This window comes from Lissotriton helveticus, chromosome 11 (genome assembly GCF_964261635.1).
Source record: "Lissotriton helveticus chromosome 11, aLisHel1.1, whole genome shotgun sequence".
In the NCBI taxonomy this organism is placed as follows: domain Eukaryota; kingdom Metazoa; phylum Chordata; class Amphibia; order Caudata; family Salamandridae; genus Lissotriton; species Lissotriton helveticus.
The window spans coordinates 1,082,556,322-1,082,569,406 of NC_136072.1; the positions used below are offsets into that span (position 1 = coordinate 1,082,556,322).

Consider the following 13,085-nt stretch of genomic DNA (forward strand, 5'->3'; position numbering starts at 1 on the left):
TATGCATAAACAGATAACATCTTTTGAAAAGGAATCATGCTCTTTGTAACATGAGGTACTAGGGCAAGTGTGCATGAAATTCACACTAAATTGTTTAGCTTTGCGCAGTGGCAGTATCGTAGCCAATGAGGTTTAACCGAGGCGCGATTATTGCTTATTGAAAACTTTACCCAATACCCCGTCATGGAGACTTGAAATATAGTCGAAATGGCAATTTTTGACAGTCTCTTCGGAGACTGGAGAATATGTAATTAAAAAATAAGATAGTTTATTTTGCAATGCAATTTACTTGCAGGTTTGTGATCTGTGACAAGGCCAAAACGGTGACTCTATTTGGCTGCAGTTTACTCTTTACGTTCTCTTTTGTTTTCTCAGCTTTTTAAATACAGCAGTAATTTAGGGATTTATTTTCCTTGATGAGTTTTCATTATTCTTTAATTTCTTCCCCTTTGTTCTCATCTTTGCTCCACGGATTCGCTTGGGTCAGTGATGGGCAGAGGACGGGCTTTGTTTCTGCTCTCTGAGGTGACTCGCAGTCCGGCGCAGGACTGGGCTCTTCTGAGGTCTCATCTCCCATTCAAATGTGCACTAACCGCCCAGAAAGTTTTTTTCTGGGAGCGAAGGCATTTGTTATCAGTAGGAAAATGTGGAGAGGGTTCATACAGATTGTATGGTGTGTTTGAAACAGAACAAGAACTGACAAAGCTCTTGTTTTTGCCGTTTGACATTATGTAAAGTTTATTTCTAATGCTCTTTGTGGCACTGAGTAATTGATGTTACCCAGCTCTATGACAGGGGCGTAGCTTCTGTTGGTGCAGCAGCTGCAGTTGCACTGGTGCCCACAGACCTGCGGGTCCCACTGAACCCTGATTATTGCGGTATTTTATATTCCAAACTTCAACAAGGGGGCCTATTTTCTTCCTTGCTCTAGGGCCCATTTTTTCACCTGAGAGCCTTGAAAGACTGCATGGATCCTCTCTGATTTGAATTGGTGACAATGAGGTCAGGCAAAGAGCTCTTGTGTCGCTGCATCAGCCCAACTGGGCTCCCAGATCTGGCACATTTGTATGCTGCATGCAGACGGAGACACACAACGTACACACAGCCATATATAGGGCAAGTATAAAAATCTGTATTGTGACGCAGCTGCGGCATAAATGTTGCGGCCCATTTACAATGTGACACATCTAGGGAGATGTGTCACATTGTAAAGTCCCGCATCATATTATACCTGCGTCAGGTATAATGTATGCAGGGTGGGCGTTCCCACGCTAAAAGCCTTCTAGAACTGACGCACTGAAATCTACAAGATTTCACTACATCACTCTACGCCTTCACTGTGTCAAAATCCCTACGCCTGCACAGACCAGGCATAAGTTATGACTCAGGGCTTTTTGCGTCACTTTCATGAGCATTTCCAGCAATGCGTCACTTTTGTGCCAACAGATGCGTCAGAATTTCTGACGCATCTGTTAATTCTTGCGCCATGGAGCGCTGTAAGGTAAATACAGCACATTCATCGTGGCACAAGGACATTCAGCACTGACTCAAGGTAAACGTATGCATCCATGCAGTTGCGTCAGGTCCTTGTGAATATTCCCCTAAAATGTTTTGAAAACCAGGAAACCAGTATATTGTACCTCCTAAAGCTAAAAATGAAATGCAGCAAATGCAACTATGTAGTGCCATGAAATGGCAGACGTGCATTATGGAATATGGAAAAATGTATCTATAATTTATTTTCCTTTAAATTGATTGCCGTTCCTTCTCTAGTAAACATTTGAAGACAGTGGGACCTATGAGGATGCTATTATGAATTTGTGCTTCTTATATTTTCCACAACCCATGGTTAGCAGCCTAGATCTCATCTTTGTGTGAAGGTATATCTGCCTGAGCATCAAATCCATAACTTGGGAGGGTGCTGCTTACCTGTACAGCTATTTAGCATACAATTTCCCATAATTCTCTGCGTGTGGCTATCGACGCTTTTGGGGCAGAGAGCTGATAGAACTTAGTAAAACAACACCATTATATGTCTTACATTGCCTATCAGAAGCAGTGGAGGAGTAGTTATGCATAAACAGATAACATCTTTTGAAAAGGAATCATGTTCTTTGTAACATGAGGTACTAGGGCAAGTGTGCATGAAATTCACACTAAATCGTTTAGCTTTGCGCAGTGGCAGTATCGTAGCCAATGAGGTTTAACCGAGGCGCGATTATTGCTTATTGAAAACTTTACCCAATACCCCGTCATGGAGACTTCAAATATAGTCGAAATGGCAATTTTTGACAGTCTCTCCGGAGACTGGAGAATATGTAATTAAAAAATTAAAATAGTTTATTTTGCAATGCAATTTACTTGCAGGTTTGTGATCTGTGACAAGGGCAAAACGGTGACTCTATTTGGCTTCAGTTTACTCTTTACGTTCTCTTTTGTTTTCTCAGCTTTTTAAATACAGCAGTAATTTAGGGATTTATTTTCCTTGATGAGTTTTCGTTATTCTTTTATTTCTTCCCCTTTGATCTCATCTTTGCTCCACGGATTCGCTTGGGTCAGTGATGGGCAGAGGACTGGCTTTGTTTCTGCTCTCTGAGGTGACTCGCAGTTCGGCGCAGGGCTGGGCTCTTCAAAAGGTCTCATCTCCCATTCAAATGTGCACTAACCGCCCAGAAAGTTTTTTTCTGGGAGCGAAGGCATTTGTTATCAGTAGGAAAATGTGGAGAGGGTTCATACAGATTGTATGGAGTGTTTGAAACAGAACAAGAACTGACAAAGCTCTTGTTTTTGCCGTTTGACATTATGTAAAGTTTATTTCTAATGCTCTTTGTGGCACTGAGTAATTGATGTTACCCAGCTCTATGACAGGGGCGTAGCTTCTGTTGGTGCAGCAGGTGCAGTTGCACTGGCGCCCACAGACCTGCGGGACCCACTGAACCCTGATTATTGCGGTATTTTATATTCCAAACTTCAACAAGGGGGCCTATTTTCTTCCTTGCTCTAAGGCCCATTTTTTCACCTGAGAGCCTTGAAAGACTGCATGGATCCTCTCTGATTTGAATTGGTGACAATGAGGTCAGGCAAAGAGCTCTTGTGTGGCTGCATCAGCCCAACTGGGCTACCAGATCTGGCACATTTGTATGCTGCATGCAGACGGAGACACACAACGTACACACAGCCATATATAGGGCAAGTATAAAAATCTGTATTGTGACGCAGCTGTGGCATAAATGTTGCGGCCCATTTACAATGTGACGCATCTAGGGAGATGTGTCACATTGTAAAGTCCCGCATCATATTATACCTGCGTCAGGTATAATGTATGCAGGGTGGGCGTTCCCACGCTAAAAGCCTTCTAGAACTGACGCACTGAAATCTACAAGATTTCACTACATCACTCTACGCCTTCACTGTGTCAAAATCCCTACGCCTGCACAGACCAGGCATAAGTTATGACTCAGGGCTTTTTGCGTCACTTTCATGAGCATTTCCAGCAATGTGTCACTTTTGTGCCAACAGATGCGTCAGAATTTCTGACGCATCTGTTAATTCTTGCGCCATGGAGCGCTGTATTGTAAATACAGCACATTCATCGTGGCACAAGGACATTCAGCACTGACTCAAGGAAACTTATGCATCCATGCAGTTGCGTCAGGTCCTTGTGAATCTTCCCCTAAAATGTTTTGAAAACCAGGAAACCAGTATATTGTACCTCCTAAAGCTAAAAATGAAATGCAGCAAATGCAACTATGTAGTGCCATGAAATGGCAGACGTGCATTATGGAATATGGAAAAATGTATCTATAATTTATTTTCCTTTAAATTGATTGCCGTTCCTTCTCTAGTAAACATTTGAAGACAGTGGGACCTATGAGGATGCTATTATGAATTTGTGCTTCTTATATTTTCCACAACCCATGGTTAGCAGCCTAGATCTCATCTTTGTGTGAAGGTATATCTGCCTGAGCATCAAATTCATAACTTGGGAGGGTGCTGCTTACCTGGACAGCTATTTAGCATACAATTTCCCATAATTCTCTGCGTGTGGCTATCGACGGTTTGGGGCAGAGAGCTGATAGAAATTAGTAAAACAACACCATTATATGTCTTACATTGCCTATCAGAAGCAGTGGAGGAGTAGTTATGCATAAACAGATAACATCTTTTGAAAAGGAATCATTTTCTTTGTAACATGAGGTACTAGGGCAAGTGTGCATGAAATTCACACTAAATTGTTTAGCTTTGCGCAGTGGCAGTATCGTAGCCAATGAGGTTTAACCGAGGCGCGTTTATTGCTTATTGAAAACTTTACCCAATACCACGTCATGGAGACTTGAAATATAGTCGAAATGGCAATTTTTGACAGTCTCTTCGGAGACTGGAGAATATGTAATTAAAAAATAAGATAGTTTATTTTGCAATGCAATTTACTTGCAGGTTTGTGATCTGTGACAAGGACAAAACGGTGACTCTATTTGGCTTCAGTTTACTCTTTACGTTCTCTTTTGTTTTCTCAGCTTTTTAAATACAGCAGTAATTTAGGGATTTATTTTCCTTGATGAGTTTTCGTTATTCTTTTATTTCTTCCCCTTTGTTCTCATCTTTGCTCCACGGATTCGCTTGGGTCAGTGATGGGCAGAGGACGGGCTTTGTTTCTGCTCTCTGAGGTGACTCGCAGTCCGGCGCAGGGCTGGGCTCTTCCGAGGTCTCATCTCCCATTCAAATGTGCACTAACCGCCCAGAAAGTTTTTTTCTGGGAGCGAAGGCATTTGTTATCAGTAGGAAAATGTGGAGAGGGTTCATACAGATTGTATGGTGTGTTTGAAACAGAACAAGAACTGACAAAGCTCTTGTTTTTGCCGTTTGACATTATGTAAAGTTTATTTCTAATGCTCTTTGTGGCACTGAGTAATTGATGTTACCCAGCTCTATGACAGGGGCGTAGCTTCTGTTGGTGCAGCAGGTGCAGTTGCACTGGCGCCCACAGACCTGCGGGACCCACTGAACCCTGATTATTGCGGTATTTTATATTCCAAACTTCAACAAGGGGGCCTATTTTCTTCCTTGCTCTAGGGCCCATTTTTTCACCTGAGAGCCTTGAAAGACTGCATGGATCCTCTCTGATTTGAATTGGTGACAATGAGTTCAGGCAAAGAGCTCTTGTGTGGCTGCATCAGCCCAATTGGGCTCCCAGATCTGGCACATTTGTATGCTGCATGCAGACGGAGACACACAACATACAGAGAGATATATATAGGGCAAGTATAAAAATCTGTATTGTGACGCAGCTGCGGCATAAATGTTGCGGCCCATTTACAATGTGACGCATCTAGGGAGATGTGTCACATTGTAAAGTCCCGCATCATATTATACCTGCGTCAGGTATAATGTATGCAGGGTGGGCGTTCCCACGCTAAAAGCCTTCTAGAACTGACGCACTGAAATCTACAAGATTTCACTACATCACTCTACGCCTTCACTGTGTCAAAATCCCTACGCCTGCACAGACCAGGCATAAGTTATGACTCAGGGCTTTTTGCGTCACTTTCATGAGCATTTCCAGCAATGCGTCACTTTTGTGCCAACAGATGCGTCAGAATTTCTGACGCATCTGTTAATTCTTGCGCCATGGAGCGCTGTAATGTAAATACAGCACATTCATCGTGGCACAAGGACATTCAGCACTGACTCAAGGAAACTTATGCATCCATGCAGTTGCGTCAGGTCCTTGTGAATATTCCCCTAAAATGTTTTGAAAACCAGGAAACCAGTATATTGTACCTCCTAAAGCTAAAAATGAAATGCAGCAAATGCAACTATGTAGTGCCATGAAATGGCAGACGTGCATTATGGAATATGGAAAAATTTATCTATAATTTATTTTCCTTTAAATTGATTGCCGTTCCTTCTCTAGTAAACATTTGATGACAGTGGGACCTATGAGGATGCTATTATGAATTTGTGCTTCTTATATTTTCCACAACCCATGGTTAGCAGCCTAGATCTCATCTTTGTGTGAAGGTATATCTGCCTGAGCATCAAATCCATAACTTGGGAGGGTGCTGCTTACCTGTACAGCTATTTAGCATACAATTTCCCATAATTCTCTGCGTGTGGCTATCGACGCTTTTGGGGCAGAGAGCTGATAGAACTTAGTAAAACAACACCATTATATGTCTTACATTGCCTATCAGAAGCAGTGGAGGAGTAGTTATGCATAAACAGATAACATCTTTTGAAAAGGAATCATGTTCTTTGTAACATGAGGTACTAGGGCAAGTGTGCATGAAATTCACACTAAATTGTTTAGCTTTGCGCAGTGGCAGTATCGTAGCCAATGAGGTTTAACCAAGGCGCGATTATTGTTTATTGAAAACTTTACCCAATACCCCGTCATGGAGACTTGAAATGTAGTCGAAATGGAAATTGTTGACAGTCTCTTCGGTGACTGGAGAGTATGTAATTAAAAAATAAGATAGTTTATTTTGCAATGCAATTTACTTGCAGGTTTGTGATCTGTGACAAGGACAAAACGGTGACTCTATTTGGCTTCAGTTTACTCTTTACGTTCTCTTTTGTTTTCTCAGCTTTTTAAATACAGCAGTAATTTAGGGATTTATTTTCCTTGATGAGTTTTCGTTATTCTTTTATTTCTTCCCCTTTGTTCTCATCTTTGCTCCACGGATTCGCTTGGGTCAGTGATGGGCAGAGGACGGGCTTTGTTTCTGCTCTCTGAGGTGACTCGCAGTCCGGCGCAGGGCTGGGCTATTCCGAGGTCTCATCTCCCATTCAAATGTGCACTAACCGCCCAGAAAGTTTTTTTCTGGGAGCGAAGGCATTTGTTATCAGTTGGAAAATGTGGAGAGGGTTCATACAGATTGTATGGAGTGTTTGAAACAGAACAAGAACTGACAAAGCTCTTGTTTTTGCCGTTTGACATTATGTAAAGTTTATTTCTAATGCTCTTTGTGGCACTGAGTAATTGATGTTACCCAGCTCTATGACAGGGGCGTAGCTTCTGTTGGTGCAGCAGGTGCAGTTGCACTGGCGCCCACAGACCTGCGGGACCCACTGAACCCTGATTATTGCGGTATTTTATATTCCAAACTTCAACAAGGGGGCCTATTTTCTTCCTTCCTCGAGGGCCCATTTTTTCACCTGAGAGCCTTGAAAGACTGCATGGATCCTCTCTGATTTGAATTGGTGACAATGAGGTCAGGCAGAGAGCTCTTGTGTGGCTGCATCAGCCCAACTGGGCTACCAGATCTGGCACATTTGTATGCTGCATGCAGACGGAGACACACAACGTACACACAGCCATATATAGGGCAAGTATAAAAATCTGTATTGTGACGCAGCTGCGGCATAAATGTTGCGGCCCATTTACAATGTGACGCATCTAGGGAGATGTGTCACATTGTAAAGTCCCGCATCATATTATACCTGTGTCAGGTATAATGTATGCAGGGTGGGCGTTCCCACGCTAAAAGCCTTCTAGAACTGACGCACTGAAATCTACAAGATTTCACTACATCACTCTACGCCTTCACTGTGTCAAAATCCCTACGCCTGCACAGACCAGGCATAAGTTATGACTCAGGGCTTTTTGCGTCACTTTCATGAGCATTTCCAGCAATGCGTCACTTTTGTGCCAACAGATGCGTCAGAATTTCTGACGCATCTGTTAATTCTTGCGCCATGGAGCGCTGTATTGTAAATACAGCACATTCATCGTGGCACAAGGACATTCAGCACTGACTCAAGGAAACTTATGCATCCATGCAGTTGCGTCAGGTCCTTGTGAATCTTCCCCTAAAATGTTTTGAAAACCAGGAAACCAGTATATTGTATCTCCTGAAGCTAAAAATGAAATGCAGCAAATGCAACTATGTAGTGCCATGAAATGGCAGACGTGCATTAGGGAATATGGAAAAATGTATCTATAATTTATTTTCCTTTAAATTGATTGCCGTTCCTTCTCTAGTAAACATTTGAAGACAGTGGGACCTATGAGGATGCTATTATGAATTTGTGCTTCTTATATTTTCCACAACCCATGGTTAGCAGCCTAGATCTCATCTTTGTGTGAAGGTATATCTGCCTGACCATCAAATCCATAACTTGGGAGGGTGCTGCTTACCTGTACAGCTATTTAGCATACAATTTCCCATAATTCTCTGCGTGTGGCTATCGACGCTTTTGGGGCAGAGAGCTGATAGAACTTAGTAAATCAACACCATTATATGTCTTACATTGCCTATCAGAAGCAGTGGAGGAGTAGTTATGCATAAACAGATAACATCTTTTGAAAAGGAATCATGTTCTTTGTAACATGAGGTACTAGGGCAAGTGTGCATGAAATTCACACTAAATTGTTTAGCTTTGCGCAGTGGCAGTATTGTAGCCAATGAGGTTTAACCGAGGCGCGATTATTGCTTATTGAAAACTTTACCCAATACCCTGTCATGGAGACTTGAAATATAGTCGAAATGGCAATTTTTGACAGTCTCTTCGGTGACTGGAGAGTATGTAATTAAAAAATAAGATAGTTTAATTTGCAATGCAATTTACTTGCAGGTTTGTGATCTGTGACAAGGACAAAACGGTGACTCTATTTGGCTTCAGTTTACTCTTTACGTTCTCTTTTGTTTTCTCAGCTTTTTAAATACAGCAGTAATTTAGGGATTTATTTTCCTTGATGAGTTTTCGTTATTCTTTTATTTCTTCCCCTTTGTTCTCATCTTTGCTCCACGGATTCGCTTGGGTCAGTGATGGGCAGAGGACGGGCTTTGTTTCTGCTCTCTGAGGTGACTCGCAGTCCGGCGCAGGGCTGGGCTATTCCGAGGTCTCATCTCCCATTCAAATGTGCACTAACCGCCCAGAAAGTTTTTTTCTGGGAGCGAAGGCATTTGTTATCAGTAGGAAAATGTGGAGAGGGTTCATACAGATTGTATGGAGTGTTTGAAACAGAACAAGAACTGACAAAGCGGGGGAGGAGCTTGGCGGGCATCCGAGATGGCCGCTTGAGCACAGCGCTCTCCGGACCCTCGCCGCTCCCGGCATTTTATCCTGACTGAATCCTGATTTCCTGCAAGAATTCATGTGGAGGACGTTTGGCTGATGACCCTGGCACTTTTCAGAAATCGATTTGGACATTGGATTCCTGAGATATGGTGATCTGAACTTTTGGGCTCCGCCCTTGAGGTGCGCCCGGGACGGGGTGCGGTTCTGTGGCCGTCCTGGAATTGAACAACAGCGGCAGGAGAACGAGCCTTGTGGGTCCCCCTCCTAAGTTTCGGTTTCGATTCTGTTTCGACTTGGGCCGACAGTGTGCGTGTCGTGCAGGGACTGATACTTGGAGGCAGATCGGCTGTTGGGCCTTCCTGTGGACTATTTGCTGGTTTGGCGACCTCTACCCGTGTGGTGCCCTTTTTTGAACCTTTGGTCCTGCGATTTGGTGTCGGGCCCGTTGACCCTGGTGGCTCGCCTTGTGACGCGTCTTCAAGATGGCGGGCAGAGGGGACAGGGAGACGCGCAAGACGAAAACACCTCTGCGCGGAGCTCCGGTTCAATCAAATGTTATGGACCGCTATACCCATTCTAAGGGGTCCCCCGGAGCTGCCCTGCCTGGTCCTATTACAGCGTCCGATCGAGTTTTGGAGGAGTCGGCGGAGCCCTCCCTGCAGGACATTATGGGCGCCATTTCGGGCGTGAGGGAATCCATCGGCCTACAGTACGAGGCCTTGGCCCATAAACTTGACACTGTGGCTATTGAAGTGAATCTGATTCGTGCTGATCTCGGCAAGACGAATGAAAGGGTACATTCATTGGACATTAAATCATCCAGCCTCACGAAGGACGTATCGGAGCTCCAGGCGGAGGTTGGGAATCTCCGTCGGGTGAACGACTTCATGACCCGACGCCTGGAGGATTTTGAAAATAGGGCACGTCGCTGCAATGTCCGTCTGGTTGGTGTACCGGAGAACCCAGAACCCCACTCGGTGGATCTCCTGGTTGAAGATCTGGTCTTGAACCATCTTGCCCCTTCTGGTCTTACTAAGTTTTTCACAGTGGAACGTGCACATCGTGTTCCGGGGGGCAAAGGTAAGCCGGGAGCCCCGCCGAGACCTATTGTGGCGAAGCTTTTCCACTATAGAGACCGGGACGCTATCCTGCAGGCTTCGCGGGTGAAGGGCCCGGTGGCCTTTGAAAATGCCACGGTGAACTTTTACCCGGACTTTTCCCAACAAGTTCAGAGACAACGGATGGAATTTCGTGGTGCCAAGAAACGTCTTCGGGACCGGGGCCTACGCTATGCTATGCTCTTTCCCACCAGGCTTCGGGTCGAGTATAACGAGCGTACCCTTTTCTTTGATCGACCAGATGTTGTTAATGACTGGCTGGACTCCTTGCCTGACCGTCCTCCTGAGACCGAGCCCGCCGCTCACCCTGGTGGTGCCGAAGGTGGTGCGGAGATCTGACTGTTCGGCTCTCATGTCTTACTTTGAACACGTTTTCAGGAGTGTTGGCCAGCGTTCCTCTACAGCATAATTATTTTGTCTTTAGTTTGTTCCTTTTAGTTCTTGGTGTGGTCGGGGGGCGGGTGGAACGGGGGCCTTTCCTCCTCCGGGGTCTTTGTGTAGAATAGGGGTCCTAGGGCGACAGGCACACTGCAGGTTGGGGTGGCTCTTTAGCTTTTTGCAGGGGTGCAGGGTGGGGGGTGTTCCTTTTCAGTTTGGGGGAGGGGGGTTGGGAAGTTCTTTCTTTTCTGTGTGTTGTTTTCAAGGCGGATTGCTCCTGTGTTTGCTGCTGTTTCTGATGTCGTGCTCATGGACGTGGGGTCTTGGATCGGGTGGATGGGATGGGGGATAGAGGGTTAAAATTCGTTTCCTGGAACGTTAACGGTCTGGGAGATCGTATTAAGCGCAGTGTGGTTTTGAAATGTATACGACGTTTATCACCGGACATTGTTTTCCTGCAAGAAACTCATTTGATTGGAAATGTTTGTTATGCAATGAATAGGTGGGGCTACCGCCTTGTGGCACACTCGGGGTTTACCTCTGGTTCCAGGGGTGTGGGTATCCTTGTTCGAACCTCCCTCCCCCTGGCAATTGATGAGGTGATTCAAGATGACCGAGGGAGGTATGCGGTCTTGGTGGGTAGATATGAGGGCCGCACCTTATCTCTCTTCAATGTATATGTCCCCCCGGGTTTGCAGACTTCTACTTTCACTGATTTGGGCCGCGTCTTGTTAGATCTCCCTAATAGTACTCTCTTCCTTGCCGGTGATTTTAATTCGGTGCTTTCCGGCCTTCACGATCGCCATCCCCCTAGGGATACTCCGGCTGCTCAGCAGTGGTTGGGTGGGTTTCTAGATACCTTTGGCCTTGTGGACTGCTGGCGACTGTTGCATCCCACTCAGCTTCAATACACATTCCACTCTGGGGCACATGGCAGTTTGTCTCGGCTGGATTATTTCCTGATGCCCGCGGCCCAGTCGTCGGCGGTCAGTGAGATTTTGCATTTGCCGAGGGGTATCTCTGACCACTCGCCGCTCTGGCTTCGTTTTGAGGTTGGGGTGGAGGCAGCGGGCCGAGTAGCTCCCATTAACCCATGGTACCTTTCCTCCCCTGAGACCCGTAGCCTCTTGCTCAAGTCCATGGATGCGTATTTCCTGGACAACGAGGGGTCGGTCTCTTCGGCTGTGTCCCTGTGGGAAGCTTTTAAAACGGTGATTCGTGGACAGGCCCTTTCCTTGATTGTTGAAGCTAAGAAAGCCGGGAAGAGGGAGGTGGTAGACCTTGAGGGGGAGATTTCGGCTTTGGAGAACGAACTGGACTCTGGTGTCACACCTGAGAAACTTCACGCCCTGGGTTTGAAACAATTTGCCTATAAATCCCTGGTCACGGACGCTGCAAAGGTGATGTTTCGAGAACAACAAGGCAGGTTATATGATGTGGGTGATAAAGCGGGTAAACTCCTAGCGTGGTTGGACAAGAAAGAAAGAGTTAATCGTGTGGTGCCCGTGATTCAGTCTGCGAGTGGTGAGAATGTGACTGACCCGATTGCTATTGTTGACCGTTTTGCCGAATACTTCCGTGTTGTGTATGCTCCCGTGTCTGTGAGGGATGTGGCTGATTCTCGCCTTCTGTTGCGTGATATAACTCTGCCCTGTGTCTCCGACTTGGACCGTATTGCTTTGGACTCCCCTTTTACGGCTGATGAGATAGCTACTGCTATCCGTTCGCTCCGCTCGGGCAAAGCATTGGGCCCGAACGGGTTGCCTATTGAGTTGTACAAGTTACGTCCCGATAAGATGGCGCCGTATCTCCGCGATATGTTTTTAGAATCCCGAGAGCGGAACATCCTTCCCTACGATCAGCGTCTGGCGACGATAGTCGTCATCCCCAAAGATGGTAAACCGCGGGACCTTTGTTCCTCATATAGGCCTATATCCCTGTTAAATGTTGAACCCAAGGTTTTGGCGAAACTTTTGGCGTCCCGTCTTCTGTCGGTTCTTGGTGACCTGGTCCATCCGGATCAATCTGGCTTTATCCCGCATCGCAACACTGCTTTGAATCTACGTCGCCTTCACGGCGTGATAGCGAGGGCGGGGCTGTTGACGGAACCGGCCATTTTGGCGTCTTTGGATGCCTCTATGGCCTTCGATACTGTGGAGTGGCCCTATTTATGGGCGACTCTTGAGAAATTCGGATTCGGGTGCGAGTTTATTAGCTGGATTAAATTGTTGTACGCGGAACCTCTGGCGCAAGTTGTGGTGAATGGTAGGGTGTCGGCTCCCTTCTCCTTGGGCAGGGGCACCCGCCAGGGTTGCCCCTTGTCTCCGCTGCTGTTTGCACTCGCTCTTGAACCATTGGCGGCCTGGCTTCGGTGGGAACCGTCCCTTAAAGGGATTCGTTGGGCCCCGGACTTTGAAGACCGTGTCTCGCTTTATGCGGACGATATCCTCTTGTATCTTACCTCCCCTCGTAAGTCTTTATCCGTTTTATTTGACGTTCTCGCGTCCTTTGGTGCTAACTCGGGCCTTGTAATTAACTGGACCAAGTCCTGTGTATATGTTTTAT

General features: G+C 45.8%; 5 non-coding genes across 5 annotated transcripts; all 5 read left to right on the forward strand.

Moving 5' to 3' along the window:
- The first annotated feature begins 96 nt into the window (after positions 1–96).
- Positions 97–236, forward strand: LOC144793644 (U4 spliceosomal RNA). Its single transcript, XR_013603123.1, has one exon. It is a non-coding gene; the product is annotated as a U4 spliceosomal RNA (small nuclear RNA).
- Positions 237–2,167: 1,931 nt separating this feature from the next.
- LOC144793671 (U4 spliceosomal RNA) lies at positions 2,168–2,307 on the forward strand. The gene has a single exon (XR_013603148.1). It is a non-coding gene; the product is annotated as a U4 spliceosomal RNA (small nuclear RNA).
- Positions 2,308–4,238: 1,931 nt separating this feature from the next.
- On the forward strand, positions 4,239–4,378 carry LOC144793819 (U4 spliceosomal RNA). Its single transcript, XR_013603282.1, has one exon. It is a non-coding gene; the product is annotated as a U4 spliceosomal RNA (small nuclear RNA).
- Positions 4,379–6,308: 1,930 nt separating this feature from the next.
- Positions 6,309–6,448, forward strand: LOC144793127 (U4 spliceosomal RNA). Its single transcript, XR_013602788.1, has one exon. It is a non-coding gene; the product is annotated as a U4 spliceosomal RNA (small nuclear RNA).
- Positions 6,449–8,378: 1,930 nt separating this feature from the next.
- On the forward strand, positions 8,379–8,518 carry LOC144792971 (U4 spliceosomal RNA). The gene has a single exon (XR_013602648.1). It is a non-coding gene; the product is annotated as a U4 spliceosomal RNA (small nuclear RNA).
- Positions 8,519–13,085: the final 4,567 nt, after the last annotated feature.